Source organism: Trachemys scripta, chromosome 6 (genome assembly GCF_013100865.1).
Source record: "Trachemys scripta elegans isolate TJP31775 chromosome 6, CAS_Tse_1.0, whole genome shotgun sequence".
In the NCBI taxonomy this organism is placed as follows: Eukaryota; Metazoa; Chordata; order Testudines; family Emydidae; genus Trachemys; species Trachemys scripta.
In genome coordinates, this window is record NC_048303.1 from 38729782 (window position 1) to 38744666 (window position 14885).

The 14885-nt window shown below is 39.5% G+C and overlaps 1 protein-coding gene across 6 annotated transcripts in view; it reads left to right on the forward strand.

Moving 5' to 3' along the window:
* ERBIN (erbb2 interacting protein) overlaps nucleotides 1-14885 on the forward strand; it is a 244021-nt gene that overhangs the window by 159063 nt on the left and 70073 nt on the right. The gene's annotated exons all lie outside the window — the stretch shown is intronic.

A 14885-nucleotide genomic window follows, 5' to 3' on the forward strand; every position in this document is an offset into this window, starting at 1 on the left:
CCCTCTTCACTGTCATTGGTTGGAGCATAGCACTGTACAACATTCATCTTAATCCTCTTCATTTTAGTTCTGAAGGATGCTGTGATGATCCTGGAACCATGTGCCTCCCAACCAATCAGTGCTCTCTGTGCCTGGTTGGACAACATGAAGCCTACTCCCTGTGTGTAGGGTGCGTCGCTCTCTTCATGTCCGGAATACAGCAACAGCTCTCCTGTCAACAGTTGTCTCTGTCCAGCTTGCGTCCATCTTGTCTCGCTAATGCCTAGTAGGGTCAGGTTGTTGCTCCTCATCTCTGCTGCGACCTGCGCCGTCTTTCTTGACTAGTACATGGTCCTCACATTCCATGTACCGATGGTAATCCTCCTGTTTGCAAGAAGGGTAATCAGCTTAGTGGCATCCTCATGATTTTCACCACCCAGCGTCATGCGTCTTCAAGTTGAAGACCCTTCTTTTTCCAGGCTAAAAGTCTCTGTTATCTCTATTGTTGGCGTTTCTGTAGCAGGTTAATTTTTTACGGGGTGGAGTTGCTAGCCCCACGCCCAACCCTCCTCCTTTATCCTGACTTCGGACAGGCAGATGGCCCAAAGGACCTCTGGTGGAGCCACTGCACGAACCAGCAATAAGGAGGCTACAGTCAGAATAACTACCCGCTTCTCAAACTCTCTCACCCCACTGGAGTATAAACCCAAAATTATACCATCCTGCGCTGCACAAGGAACTGTACAGCGTAAACTCATAGCGTTCACCCCTCCCTCAATCTGGAGAGGAAATGAAGCAGCCTCTTGAGCTAAGATTCCCAAGCACTTCACTCTAAACTTACTCGTTTAGATTAAAACATAGATTTTAAGTGAACAAATTTATCTTTTGTAGTTATTATAAGTGATAGCAAACAGATCAAAATCTCAAACTAAGCTTAATATACTAGAAAGATAGGATTTGAATTACCAGTCTCTCACCCTGATTAATGATAAAAATGGGCTGCAGATTCTTAAGGCACAAGCTACACTTGTTTTGCAGTTTGAAATCCCCAGATTTTTCCTACACAGGCTAGAAATCCCTCCAGCACTTCCTCCAGTTCAATCTTTTGTTCCGTAGGTGTTTCCAAGAGTTTTCTTGTGTGGGGAATGAAGAACAAGAGAGGATGTGACTCCCTGCCTCATATAGCTTTAGCATATGGCAGGAACCCTTTGGCCCAACCTCAGTTTGTGGAAAAACACTGGTAACCAAGATGGAGTCCAGAGTCATGTGGCCTGGTCACATGCCCTTGCATACCTTGCTGAGTCATAGCAGCAATTGCTTACAGGTTGGCCAAAACATTCACAGGAAGGTTAAATTCTTCCAGGGTCCACTGTTTTTGCTGATGGACCATCAGCACTGTCTGGCTTCTTTGTTGTTGTACCAGAAAGGCTAGTTGTGGATGTCACCCAGAGTAAGCACGATTGAAATACAGATACATAGTCAATATTCTTAACTTTAGATACAAAAATGATACATACATACAAATAGTATAATCGTATTCAGCAAATCATAACTTTTCCAATGATGCCTCACATGACCCATCTTGTACAGAATGCATTATAATTATGCCATAATCATATCAACATAATATCACTGTGAAGAATATCAGATGCAGTGTCCTACCCTGTAAGAAAATTTGCTCTCAATCAGAGTATGAGGCAAATACTTATATCCTAGCCTTTAAACCCTGGGTTAATTCTTCAGTGCAAAAATGATAGGATAGTATAGTTAAGAAGAAAATTATTTTTAGGACAGTACTGTCTGTCCTTTCCTTCTTGTTCTTTTGGTTTGTCCACTTCTGCTTTGTTGCTCTCTTCTTCCCTGTCCTGTCTGGCTCTTTCTTTCAACCCCTTTCCCTTCCCATGTCTCATCCAAACTTTTCTTTTAGGAGCTACACCAATTTACACCAGCTGAGGATCTGACCCTTTGAGTGCAAGTGACGAGGATCCTATAATCCTAGTCAATACAATTCAGTAAACAAGTGCTCAGAAAAGTGGTGAAAGCAGAAGCATAACACTACTCTTCTACAGTTGCTGAAGTAGTTTGGCAGACCGGTAGGCACTCAGTGAAAAGCAAGAACAAAAGTAGTCTGTTAGCGATGCATTTACTAGTCATCTGAGATGCACACTTTTAGGATTGTTGGCCTAGATCTCTTATGTATGTACACATTTCCTGAATTCAGTATTTTAAAAAATAAGCTACACTGTACATTAAACATTTTGATTGCAAATAGGTTGAGTGGGAATTGTTTTCTTCACTTCACTCTTAGAACTGAGCTATGAGGTATGTCTATACTTCAAACTGGATGTGTAAATTCCAGCTTGAGGACATACCTCTACTAGTTCTGATTGAGCTAGCATGCTAAAAATAGAGTGTAGCCACAGCAGCAAGAGGGCCTAGCTACCCCAAATATGATCCCATCTGAGACTCTAGGTAGGCCTTTGAGGTGGCTAGCTCCTTACACTATCATGGTTACACTTTATTTTCTGTGTGCTAATGCAGGTATGTCTCCTCAAGCTGGAATTTACAACTCTGGCTTGAAGTGTAGACATACTGTCATGGTGTTCTGGGTATAAATCAGACCAGCAAGGGGTTGTACCACTGCTTATCCTGCAACCCTGGGTGCACTACAATGCTTTGCTGCTGTAGCTCTGAGCCTGCTAGAGTGTACTCACAGCTAGCAGGTTATACCCTGAGTGTCTGTGTGCCAGACAGCCTTGGTTCAGCAGCTCTGACCCCAGAAGCTTGTCTATTGCCTCACAACCAAACTTCCACCAGCCTTGGTTACAACCAGCAAGTGACCCCAACACACTCCCCCAGCCCCAGACTCCCCCAAAACCATGTGCCCTGAAGTGTCCAGCCCTTATCTGGGCCACTCAGACAAATATTAAAGTTTGTTGCTCATTCAAAGAGACAGAAGCCCATTACATCTTATTAAAATAATGGGGGTAATTACACCCTTCCCTTCAAACACAGCACTGAGTTGGTTTATAGTAAAAAATAAAACAAATTTATTAACAAAATATACATAGGATTAAGTTTTGCCAAATAAAAGAAATAAAAGTGGAGATGGTTACAAGCAATTAAAAGTGAAAATATATATTTAATAGTCTAAAACTTAATCTTGTAAGGTACAGGCTTTGTTCAAGATGGTTTCTCTCATCAATCTTCCTTCTTCCCAACCATGGCTGACTTCCCCTCAGTTGGGATCTTCCACAGAAGTACAAGATGCTTGGTTCCCTTATCTTCCTAGATGAAATAACTTTGCCCAAGCAGTTTTCTCACCTATATTCAGTTCTTTCCTTGGTTGAAGGACCCATCTTCTTCAGCTTGCAAGAGCTCTGGCCCTTTTGGCTGTCTAGTGATGGATGCCAAAGATGGCTTCTGCCCTTGCTTATATCTTCCAAAGTTCAATGAACGTGTTTCAAAAGGCAGGATAACCTCATGCTGTTTTTTCCTTCATGTGGGCTTCCCATCCCTATGTATGTAAATGTGATTTCCGTTGTTTTGATTCCACCATGTTTAATTTACATCGGAGACAGGTAAGTAGGTGTGATGTTCCCTCCTGTCTGGGAGAGACCTGTATCTTCCTTTGTTTGAACACAAACTGTAAAAGCTAATATCAATGGGTACTCATAATTCCTTATATTGTAATAATACATACATTTCACGATGATACTAATCACCAGTGTGTCATAGGCTTTCATAGAAGATCTCAGTATACCCACTTTTATAATACAGTAATATTGTATACAATCTGTTGACTCAGTTGCTTATCACTTGAGATTCAACCCCCCTGTCTTTATATTTGTTAGCTTGATAGCTTTGTTTACCTTCTATGTAAATGGACCTTCATTGTCTCTGCCTGGTGACAGGGCTAGTCTGAGAAGCAAATATACATGCCTTTGTCTAGGGCAGACCAATTTATCAACTCTCCCGATATATCTGGTTTAAACGCATTTTAGTCATAATTCTAGCATATAGCCATTACTCTTAATGCACACTGTGTACATACATCATGCAAGAATATTATTGATTAGTGAATTCTTAGTTTCCCAATGACCTATCACATGGCACCTTTTTAGATGCAGATTATAACCATAGTGAATTGGTGTACACTGAACTAGTCAGGCCAGCTGAAACTCACTACCTGATACCAGTGAGCCTCTTGCATTGGCATGCTTTTAGCATCACACCTCTCCCATTACAAAGATAGAGGAAAGTTAGCTAGTAGCTAACCCAGAGGCAGCCTTTTAGAGCCCTCTCTCCTGGACATGGCTTCTGTCACTATATTTTCTTTCCCCTTTATATAGAAGAAACCTGTTCTGTCACCTTTGTCCGTTTAGAATCTCCAGGACATATCAGAGACTATACATAACTCCACCTACTGGCTGGCTAAGAATAGTACACATCCTGTGCAATTGATTTGTTATCTTGTCTCCGTCACCACACCCCAGCATGCTTGATTTTCACCCACCTGTTGCATCTGTTTTTTAGACTGTAAGCTTTTTTGGGCAGGAACTTCAATTTATCATCTTTGTATATCACCCAGCACAATGAGATCCAATATCGTTGAGGCCTGTAGGTGGTACTGCAATATAAATGTGTTTTATAATAATTTAAAAAATTAGAATTAATGGGAATTGGGATGCAAATCCCTTAATAGCTATGAAAATCTCAGCCTTGGTTTTTAAAATATACAGGTACTGACTTTAAAACACCCTAATTTCTAGGCTAATAGATCTGAACAGGAATTATTAACAGACCTTATACCATCAATTGCTTTTATTTTATATTTATATTTGTATATATATAAAAAAATTAAAAATGGGTTTAAACTGCTAAGGTTACAGTAAAATTTCCTGAGATAAGATGGGTGAGGTAACATCTTTTAGTGGAGTTTATGGAATCATAGAATATCAGGGTTGGAAGGGACCTCAGGAGGTCATCTAGTCCAACCCCCTGCTCAAAGCAGGACCAATCCCCAACTAAATCATCCCAGACAGGGCTTTGTCAAGCCGGGCCTTAAAAACCTCTAAGGAAGGAGATTCCACCACCTCCCTAGGTAACCCATTCAAGTGCTTCACTACCCTCCTAATGAAAAAGTTATTTCCTAATATCCAACCTAAACCTTCCCCACTGCAACTTGAGACCATTACTCCTTGTTCTGTCATCTGCTACCACTGAGAACAGTTTAGATCCATCCTCTTTGGAACCCCCTTTCAGGTAGTTGAAAGCAGCTATCAAATCTCCCCCTCATTCTTCTCTTCTGCAGACTAAATAATCCCAGTTCCCTCAGCCTCTCCGCTAGACTCTTTCCAATTTTTCCACATCCTTCTTATAGTGTGGGGCCCAAAACTGGACACAGTACTGCAGATGAGGCCTCACCAATGCCGAATAGAGGGGAATGACCATGTCCCTCGATCTGCTGTCAGTGCTCCTACTCATACAGCGCAAAATGGTGTTAGCCTTCTTGGTAACAAGGGTAGGAGCCTAGCCTTGTATCACTTTGAATAAGCCTGTTATAAGCTACAAAAGTGAGATCTGGTAAGAGTGTTGGCATTTTCATAATATAATAAAAATACTGTAATGATAATAATTAATAATAAAGTGTGTAATAAGCATGTTATAAAAACAAATTTTATATTTCAAGATCACTGCTTTTATAATTTATACCCAGGTAAAGGAGAAAATCCCTGGAGATACTCATTTTTAGGAGGGGGTTTGTGAGACTTGACAATTTTTAGTGAAAGGGGTTCACAGGTTGTTAAAGTTTGGGAACCACCGAGCTAAGGCCTCACCAGTGCTGAGTAGAGTAGGACATTACCTCCCATGTGTCACATATGACACTCCTGTTAATACACTCCAGAATTATATTAGCCGTTTTCACAACTGCATCACTCTATTGGCTGACATTCAATTTGTGATCCATTATAACCCCCAGATTATTTTCTGTAGTACTACTTCCTAGCCAGTTATTCCCCATTTTGGATCTCTGCATGTGCTTTTTCCTTCATAAATGTAGTACTTTGCTCTTGTCTTTATTGAATTTCATTTTGTGGATTTCAGAACAATTCTCCAATTTATCAAAGTCCTTTTGAATTATATATAAGCCTGTCCTCCAAAATTCTTGAATTCTCTCCCAGCTTGGTGTCACCTGCAAATTTTATAAGTATACTCTCCACTCCATTATCCAAGTCATTAATGAAAACATTGAATAGTTCCTGATCTTTTATTCTTACCTTTACCTTCTATTCTGACCTGAAGAAGAGCTCTGTGTGGCTCGAAAGCTTGTCTCTCTCACCAACAGAAGTGATCCAATAAAAGATATTACCACCATTGCTGTAGCTACCCTCTATACAGTAAGATTTTCTGTTTAGTAATGTGCTCGTTCAGATGCTTAGTTAATTAGTCTTGTGTATGAATAGAATTATGGAGAGAAATTAGAAATTGCAAGACAAGTGATTTTTTTCATCTGTACTTGTTACATATTTGAAAATATTAGAAATGAAAGAGAATAAACTAGAACTGAAATAAAATCTCCAAAATGTGCTTTAAAAACATTTCGATTTTTGGTTGTGCATTCTGCAGATTTATTGGCATCTGTTTTAGGCACACTTTGATACACATTTAAGCTATTATATTTTTGTAGCAGATTAGTGTGCTTTTTTTCAAGTTTTGTAAGCACAGCTGAGCTTTAGTTAGCTGCTAGTCTGAATGTGGAAATGAAGTATAAGTGTCATGTGATGTCTGCTTAATTTATTTGGAGCAATGTCAAACAGAGCCTAGATATAAGCCAGTTGGCTATCTCACTAGCCGGTGCACCAAAGAGCACTCTTCCAGCCACAGGATTTCTGTCCTTTTCTTAAAGGCTTTGATTTGATTTCTTCAAAATAAACTTAGAAATTCAAAATATCGATTGTGTCCTTTCCCCTGACCTAGAGTCTTCTGCAGGGACCTATCTAGGTCCCCTCAGGATTACATTCTGCAGACCATCTGCCTGGGAGTCAAGTCAAGGCAAACCTTTCTGATCCCATCTCCTTCCTAGCACTGCTTGCCCGCAGGATTACACTCTGCAGGCCCTCTGTCTGAGAATCACATATAAACTGTGTTCTTTCCTCTGCCCCAGGACCTCTTGCCTCCTCAGCTGGTTCCACCTACTGAGACAAACACTTTGGAACTCTCGGAGATACAAAACCTCTTATATGCCTGCAGCTCCTATCCTCAACTAAGCTACTTGCTCACTTTTATGAGAACCATTTGATCTTCAAGCTATCATTTGATCCCTAGCCTTACAGCCTCAGGTGAGAGGCAGTTGATTAGTCTGATTGGATGCAGTTGGGCTCAGCTCCCCTTAAAAAGCCAGCCATTCTGATACTAGCATTTGCCTGCAATAATTTCATTGGTAGCAGTCTACAAAAAACATAAGCTTGGGACAAGTCATATCAGTCTGACCTAGTGAGGTACTAGGTGCTAAACACACTCAACTCCTATTAAATTAAGTTAAATTGATAGTGAAACCTGTTGGAGGGTTAATCTATGTCTAGTTCTGATTTGAATGGCTGTCCTTTTTAGCTTCACTGCCAAAAAGCTCTGTTTTGGGAAGAGCTCAGCTCTTCCCTGATGAGGTTAAAGAGTGTTGAAGGAGCCCAGCACTTCACAGAAATAGGGCATTATGACAGTGAAGCTAAATAAGATAAAAAGAAGAACAGGAGTACTTGTGGCACCTTAGAGACTAACAAATTTATTAGAGCATAAGCTTTCGTGGACTACAGCCCACTTCTTCGGATGCCAGTGGGCTGTAGTCCACGAAAGCTTATGCTCTAATAAATTTGTTAGTCTCTAAGGTGCCACAAGTACTCCTGTTCTTCTTTTTGCGGATACAGACTAACACGGCTGCTACTCTGAAACCTAAATAAGATAGTTATTCAGATCTGAATTGCACATTAAAATCTCCTAGAGAATTATCTGTATTTCTTTAATTAGTTCAGATCTTCTCCAAGGACATTTTTAATGTAATCATCATATAAATTTATTTAAAGGCAGAGATAGACATTAAGGGTGTTCTATACTCCACCACATAAAGCCCTATATAGGTGGAGTGCTGAATGGTTGAGGAGGTGAAAAAGCCAACCTCCTCAACCCCCCCAAAACCAGAATCACGGTACTGCTTTGCTAAACATTTTCCTGATTGGTCCTGCTTTGAACAGGGGGTTGGACTAGATGACCTCCTGAGGTCCTTTCCAAACCTGATATTCTTTGATTCTATGAATTCTATGATTCTCATGCTTAGACTACGAATGCTATTCCAACCTGTTCATAAACACAGATCTGCACCCTTAGCCCACTCCCAAAGTGGCCTTCTGCTCCATCTCATGTGGCAGCAGTGCAGACACCTACCTTTTCCTGACGTGTAGGGTATGTACAGGTAGCCGTTTATAGCCACTCAGTCAGTGGACTCCCTGCTCAGCCATATTTTATTCTATATAGATTCTATTTTTTCAACCAAAAGAAAACGGTAATCAGCCACTTTGCAATGATTTTATCAACTATTGAAATAGACCAGGATATTACTTCACCCACCTCGTCTCTCTGATAGCCTGTGACTAACACAGCTACAACGACATTGGATATTGAAATAGAAGTCTTGTATGATTATAAAGGAGAGATCTTTCATTTCTTGACCCAAGTGTCTAATTTTGATTGACCCTACACTTAAATACATTTTGTGTGTGCTTCTAACTTAAATCATTGTTTAAGGCAAATCCAGGATGCTTGAAACCTTTTGTGAAGTCCTAACTTTCTCCTCTGAATAGTGGAAATTATAGGAAGCAGGTACTCAGTACCTATTTTGTTTAGATAAAATCAGATGGTGAAATTGGTAAGGTGGAAAAAACTGTCGTCTCTTCAATTCACTTTTTTACTTTGGATAATTATATACACTAATTCTGATTTGTATCTAAGGATCATACTTAATATATACTTATGTGTTAGAAGTGTTTTGAAACTGCTTCACTTCCTCCAAAGCCTATGAAAAAAATTAACATGTAAAATAAAGAAAACTTTCTGAGTTCTTGCCTCTGTGTTGCCAAGTTTCAGTTTGAGAAGTGAGGCCCTGCCTTTGTGAATACAGTCCAATAATAATACAACAATAATAAAATTCAGGCTGAGCAATACTTGGCATCTGGTAAACAAATTACAAATTTAGAGGTTGGTATAGGAGAATAAATTGTTAATGTTCACACTACTCTCCACATTTTCCTCAGTCATACAAATCAGATGTCAAAATAGTATTTCTCTCAGTGTGCTTGGCTTTGGTCTTCACTCATATTTTTTTTTCTTTTTTTCAAAAATAATATTGTTTGCTTCATGTGGCTTCCCTGTGACTCTACCTCTGCTGGATAACAATTAGAACACTTGCACTTCCCCCACAACTCTGTTACAATTAGGTTAAATTACTCTTTAGTGAAATTGCCCTATGTGACATTGTAGTAGTTAGTACTGACTTCATTTATTACAATCCAAATTTGAAACCTTACAGAACTAGTCTCAATTTCTACTGATCCAGTATTATGCAGCTGTCATTCTATACTCAGTATTCATTAACATAGAGCCAGAGACATAAGAATATGTTTTACTGTAAGGATGAATATTGGCCAGGATACTGGAGTTAGCTTCCATTGCAGTATATACAGAATTCCATTTCACTGGCTGGTGCTAAGCACTTTTGAAAATCAGTTCATTCATGTCTAAATATACAAATCTGTAGGCTGTGCCTTTAAGCAAGGCTGATATCTGCATTTAGATCTTATCTAATGCTAATATAGCAGTGCAGTATTACAGGTGTGATAGCCTTTGGGTGAGATACTATACTGTTGTGTTTGTCCCACTGGAATTTACAGCCCATAGTTCTATTCAGAAAGAGTACAATGATAATCTTGGTGTCCAGATCAGACCTTTTCAATAAAACAGGTTCTAGTGTCCAAAACTGTGTATCTTGGCAAATGGTTATGGCATATGCCTACATAGCCATCATATTTCCAGCTTCTTATTCATTGTTTTGTAGAGCACATTGGACTATTTTAAGAATGAAAAGGGCACATTTATTTCTACTTTACTCCATTATGTCTTCTATTTTCACTTTTTTCATGAAAAGAAGACATCTGGGAAAACCATTAGTTTTTCTACTGCTGTTTCTAGCCTCTGATAAGCACTCTGAAGTGTATAGAAATGGAGCTGGTAAAGCAACAGCCGCTGCTGCTGCTCACGTTTAAGTTTCTTGTTGATAGACCTGTTACCAAGGAGTTCAGCCTCCGCCTCTGGCACATGTGATCTTTGATGCTTAGAATCATTTTATAACTCAGCACTAGCTAGCTGTAGACAACCTTCCATGTCTTTTGTAAAGAAGTTAATATGGCAGTGCTGTGAACTCATTTTTAATCTTATCTTTCAAGTGTTGTACAGTGCATATTTCAAAAAGTTGGTTCAGTAAAAGATATTACCTCACCCACCTTGTCTTTTAAAAAGATCTTAATTTTCCATAAATTTTGTACTTTACATAAACTGACAATGCAGGGTTAGGATTTTGAGGCACTAATCTTTTAATGTTATCTCTCCAGTTTTACAGAAATAATTTTGCAAGACTCAGAGGCTGCTACAGAGCAGAAAGCTGATTATTTTAGCCTCCTGCTTTTAATAGTATTTTATTTAAAATGTTTTGGTGTATTAAAGAACTTGTGACCATGCTGAAAAAACAGAATGTCTGAAATATTCTGTTTGGGAGTGAAAGAGTGATTGTAATGTGACTTTGTAGGCATATCTTCTTGGAAAGTGGAACTATATATTTGTGATGTTGAGTTGTATTGATGCAGGATCTTAAACCTAAACAGACAGGAAATCTGATTTAGCCAAGTTGTTGAACTAATTTTCTGCTGACTATGGTTCTCATACAGGATATTAAATATTTAGATTTTTGTGTTTAAAAGTTGAGCTGTAATACATGCAGGCTGCTTAGAGTAACAGTGGGCAAAATAATTCCTGGAATATTCAATTGAAGTAAACAGTTACTCCAGATATGAATTTGGCCCATTGTTTAAAATGAAATAAAATTACTTTAGCTTTGTTAGTTGACCTATAAACATTTTTGTAACGAAGCTTCAGGTTTATCTAAAATATTAAAATGGATAAAAAAAAACGAATTTTGGTAAGATTGAATATAGTGTGTGTTTTTTGTTTAAAGTTCAGAACCCCAGATGTTGCAGGAACATTGCACAACTCACTTCTGAGACAGGTGTCATGTTGCTTCCCTTTTTGATTTTATGCATTTTGGATTATTGTCTCATAATACATACCATATTTTCTGCTGCAGGGGGAGATACCATTTCCCAACAGTGCAAGATTTTTTCTGTTGCCTTTTTGGGGTGAAATAACATGTAAAATATATATTGTGTGCTATGATTTGCATAGACAACCTTACATACTTAATACAGGTGGACTATATAGGGACATCTATAGTTAAGGTTGTCTAAGTGTTTCCGTTTTAAATAACTATCTCTGTTCGATTCCCATATACCATTCAAGATATTTGGATATAGTTCCTAAAGGCCAGCAGATGAAGTAAAACTGTCTTTTGATCACCTCATCCTTCCCGTACATATAAGAGGTTTTGTATCTCCGAGAGTTCCAAAGTGTTTGTCTCAGTAGGTGGAACCAGCTGAGGAGATAACTTGAACATAGGAGAAAATGGAATAAGTCTAAGGAAGGCAACAGAAACAACAATGTCTCTGTTCTGTCAGTGATTCATACAGCAGGAAGAAGTGGTCTGGTAGCACTAGATGCAGATGAGGTCAGAAGAATGGGAGATAGTTTCCAGTGATATTCTAGGAGATTTACAGATACTGAGGTTAGCGTGAAGTGGACCGAAGGGCCTTCAAGACTAGCAGGAAGGCAAAGAGATCATTCAGCAGGTTCAAGAAGCCTTGGGCAAGCAGAACAAATGTTCTAATGTCCATGATGAACAGAATCTTGCAGAAGCTCTCCAGGAGGTTTAACTTCGTAGCCACAGATTGGCTAAAGATGCCATGGTACCAAAATCTTAATAGATATGCCTGGTGAAAGACCCATCATTCTGCTTGTCACAAAGGATCTGCTCATGCAAACACAATTTTCCTAGAAATCCTAATTCACCAGAGCAAGTGATCTAGGTATGAGGGAGTAAAACCTTTAATAAAAAGGGAGGAGGTGCTGCCAGATAAGGTAATGTCTGCTAGAATACTCATCTGAAAACAATGTACTTTGTTGTCCTATATGAGAATAAAGAACACCTGAGTCCCCTTCTGGTACAGGAGAACAAAAATAGTTCCTTCTCAATCTGTAGTTCTGGACATCCTGCCATTCCAGTAAGCTGGTCAGAATTGGAATTGAATACCAGTTCTATAAAGATACAATGTAGCTATTACAGTATTATAGGGTGTGAGGTGTGATGGTTCACTTTTCTATGCACATCACCCAGATTTGACCAAAAGCATGAGAAAGCTTTGGAGGGGAAAAAATGATACTGTTAATAGGCATTCCAGTTCTCCCTTAAATTTGGTTGCTAATATTCAGTGAAACTTAAGTTTATTCTCCATATTCTCATAGCATCTTCTGTTGAGCCCCTTAAGTCTATTTGCTGCATATCATGGCCTTTAATTTTTTTTGCTATTAATTCTGCTAGAGTCAAGGAATTTTAATGTCCTATTCTGTAATGTAGAAGGACTGCCAGCAGGTAATATGAAGAACTCTTGTCCTCATGATCCTGTCTGAATTTATATCTAAGGCAGTTTCTACATTTCATCTAGCCTTGTCACTTCTGTCTTAGGGCTGGTCTACACTTAGTCCGGACTTCGGACTAAGGTACGCAAATTCAGCTACGTTAATAACGTAGCTGAATTCGAAGTACCTTACTCCGGACTTACCGCGGTCCAGACGCGGCCGTAAGTCTCCCCCCGTCGACGCCGCGTACTCCTCTCGGCAAGCTGGAGTACCGGCATCGATTGTGAGCACTTCCGGGATCGATCCCAGAACATCGATGGCGTGCCTCCGGACCAGCCGGTAAGTGAAGACTAGGCCTTAATCCACAGAATTCCAGAGCTACATTGCTTGGATGTCAAGACCCCGTTGAATTTATCTTGGCCAAGCAGCTGAGTTCAGAGACTGAGAGGTTATTTATCTTGCATCAAGGCTTTACTGTAAGAAAGGTCAGGCAATTTCCAAATAGAAAACTTAAAAATGGATTAATGACTAGAAAGGAAACTTGGGAAGGGAAGTCCAAGGTGAATCCAATGGCCACTTGATCAGATGGCTGACACAGTAGACCTGATGTATCTTGATTTTAGTGACAGTCCCATGTGACATTCTCATAAACAAACTTGGGAAATGTGGTCTAAATGAAATTACTATAAAGGTGGGTGCCCAATTGGTTGAAAGACCATACTCAGAGTAATTGGTAATGGTTCACTGTCAAACTGGGAGGGCATATCTAGTGGAGTGCTGCAGGGGTCAGTCCAGGTTCCGATACGATTCAGGGGTCAGTCCTGGTTCCGATACGATTCAATGTTTTCATGACTGATTTGGATAATGGAATGTAGAGTATGCTTATAAAATCTGGGAATTACACCAAGCTTTGGGAAGAGGGAGCAATTTTGAAAGCACTTTGGACACAAGATTAGAATTCAAAATGATCTTACCAAATTAGAAAATTGGTCTGAATTCAACAAGATGAAATTCAATAAAGACAATGTGAAGTACTTCACTTAGTACAACTGAAATGCACAACTACAAAATGGGGAGTAACTGACTAAGTGGTAGTACTGCTTGAAAGGATCTGGGGGCCATAGGGGTCACAAATTGAATGAGTCAAGGTTGTGATGCAGTTATGAAAAAGACTAATATTCTGGTATAATAACGGTATATTAACAGTATGCTCTACTCAGCACTGGTGAGTGCTCAACTGGAATACTCTGTCCAATTCTGGGTGGCACGCTTTAGGGAAGATGTGGACAAATTGAAGAGTCCAGAGGAGAGCAATAAATGATTCAGAAAACCTGACCTATGGGGAAAGGTTAAAAACACTGGGCTTGATTAGTCTGGAGGAAAGAAGACTGAGAGGGGACAGATATTTAAGTATGCTAAGGTCTGTTATAAAGAGAACTGTAATCAGTTGTTCTTCATGTCCACTGAAAGTAGGACAAGACGTAATGGGTGTAATCTGCAGCAAGAGAGGTTTAAGTTAGAAACTTTTTCCTTATATCTAACTGTAAGGATAGTAAAACATTGCAATAGACTTCCAAGGGAGGTTGTGGAATCCCCACCTGAAAGTTTTAAAGAATGGGTTGGACAAACACCTGTCAGGGATGGTTTAGGTGTACTTGATCATGCCTCAGCACAGGGGGCTGGACTTAATGATTTCTTGAAGTCCCTTCCAGCCCTACATTTCTGTGATGGGTACTTGTGGGGCTAGAGACCAGATGTATTGTTTTAACATAGCTTTATGTATATGCATAGAATATACAATATGGTCTAACACTGGGTCAGCAACCTTTCAGAAGTGGTGTGCCGAGTCTACATTTATTCACTCTAATTTAAGGTTTTGCGTGCCAGTAATACATTTTAATGTCTTTAGAGGGTCTCTTTCTATAAATATATAATATGTAACTAAACTATTGTTGTCTGTAAAGTAAATAAGGTTTTTAAAATGTTTAAGGCAGGGCTTTGGAGCAGATCCTGGAGCTGGAGCGTGGAGCAGCTCCAGAGCAGTGGAGCTGCAGGTTTTCGCCTGGAGCTGGAGCGGAGCCAGAGCACAGCTCCAAAGCCCTGGGAAGCTTTGT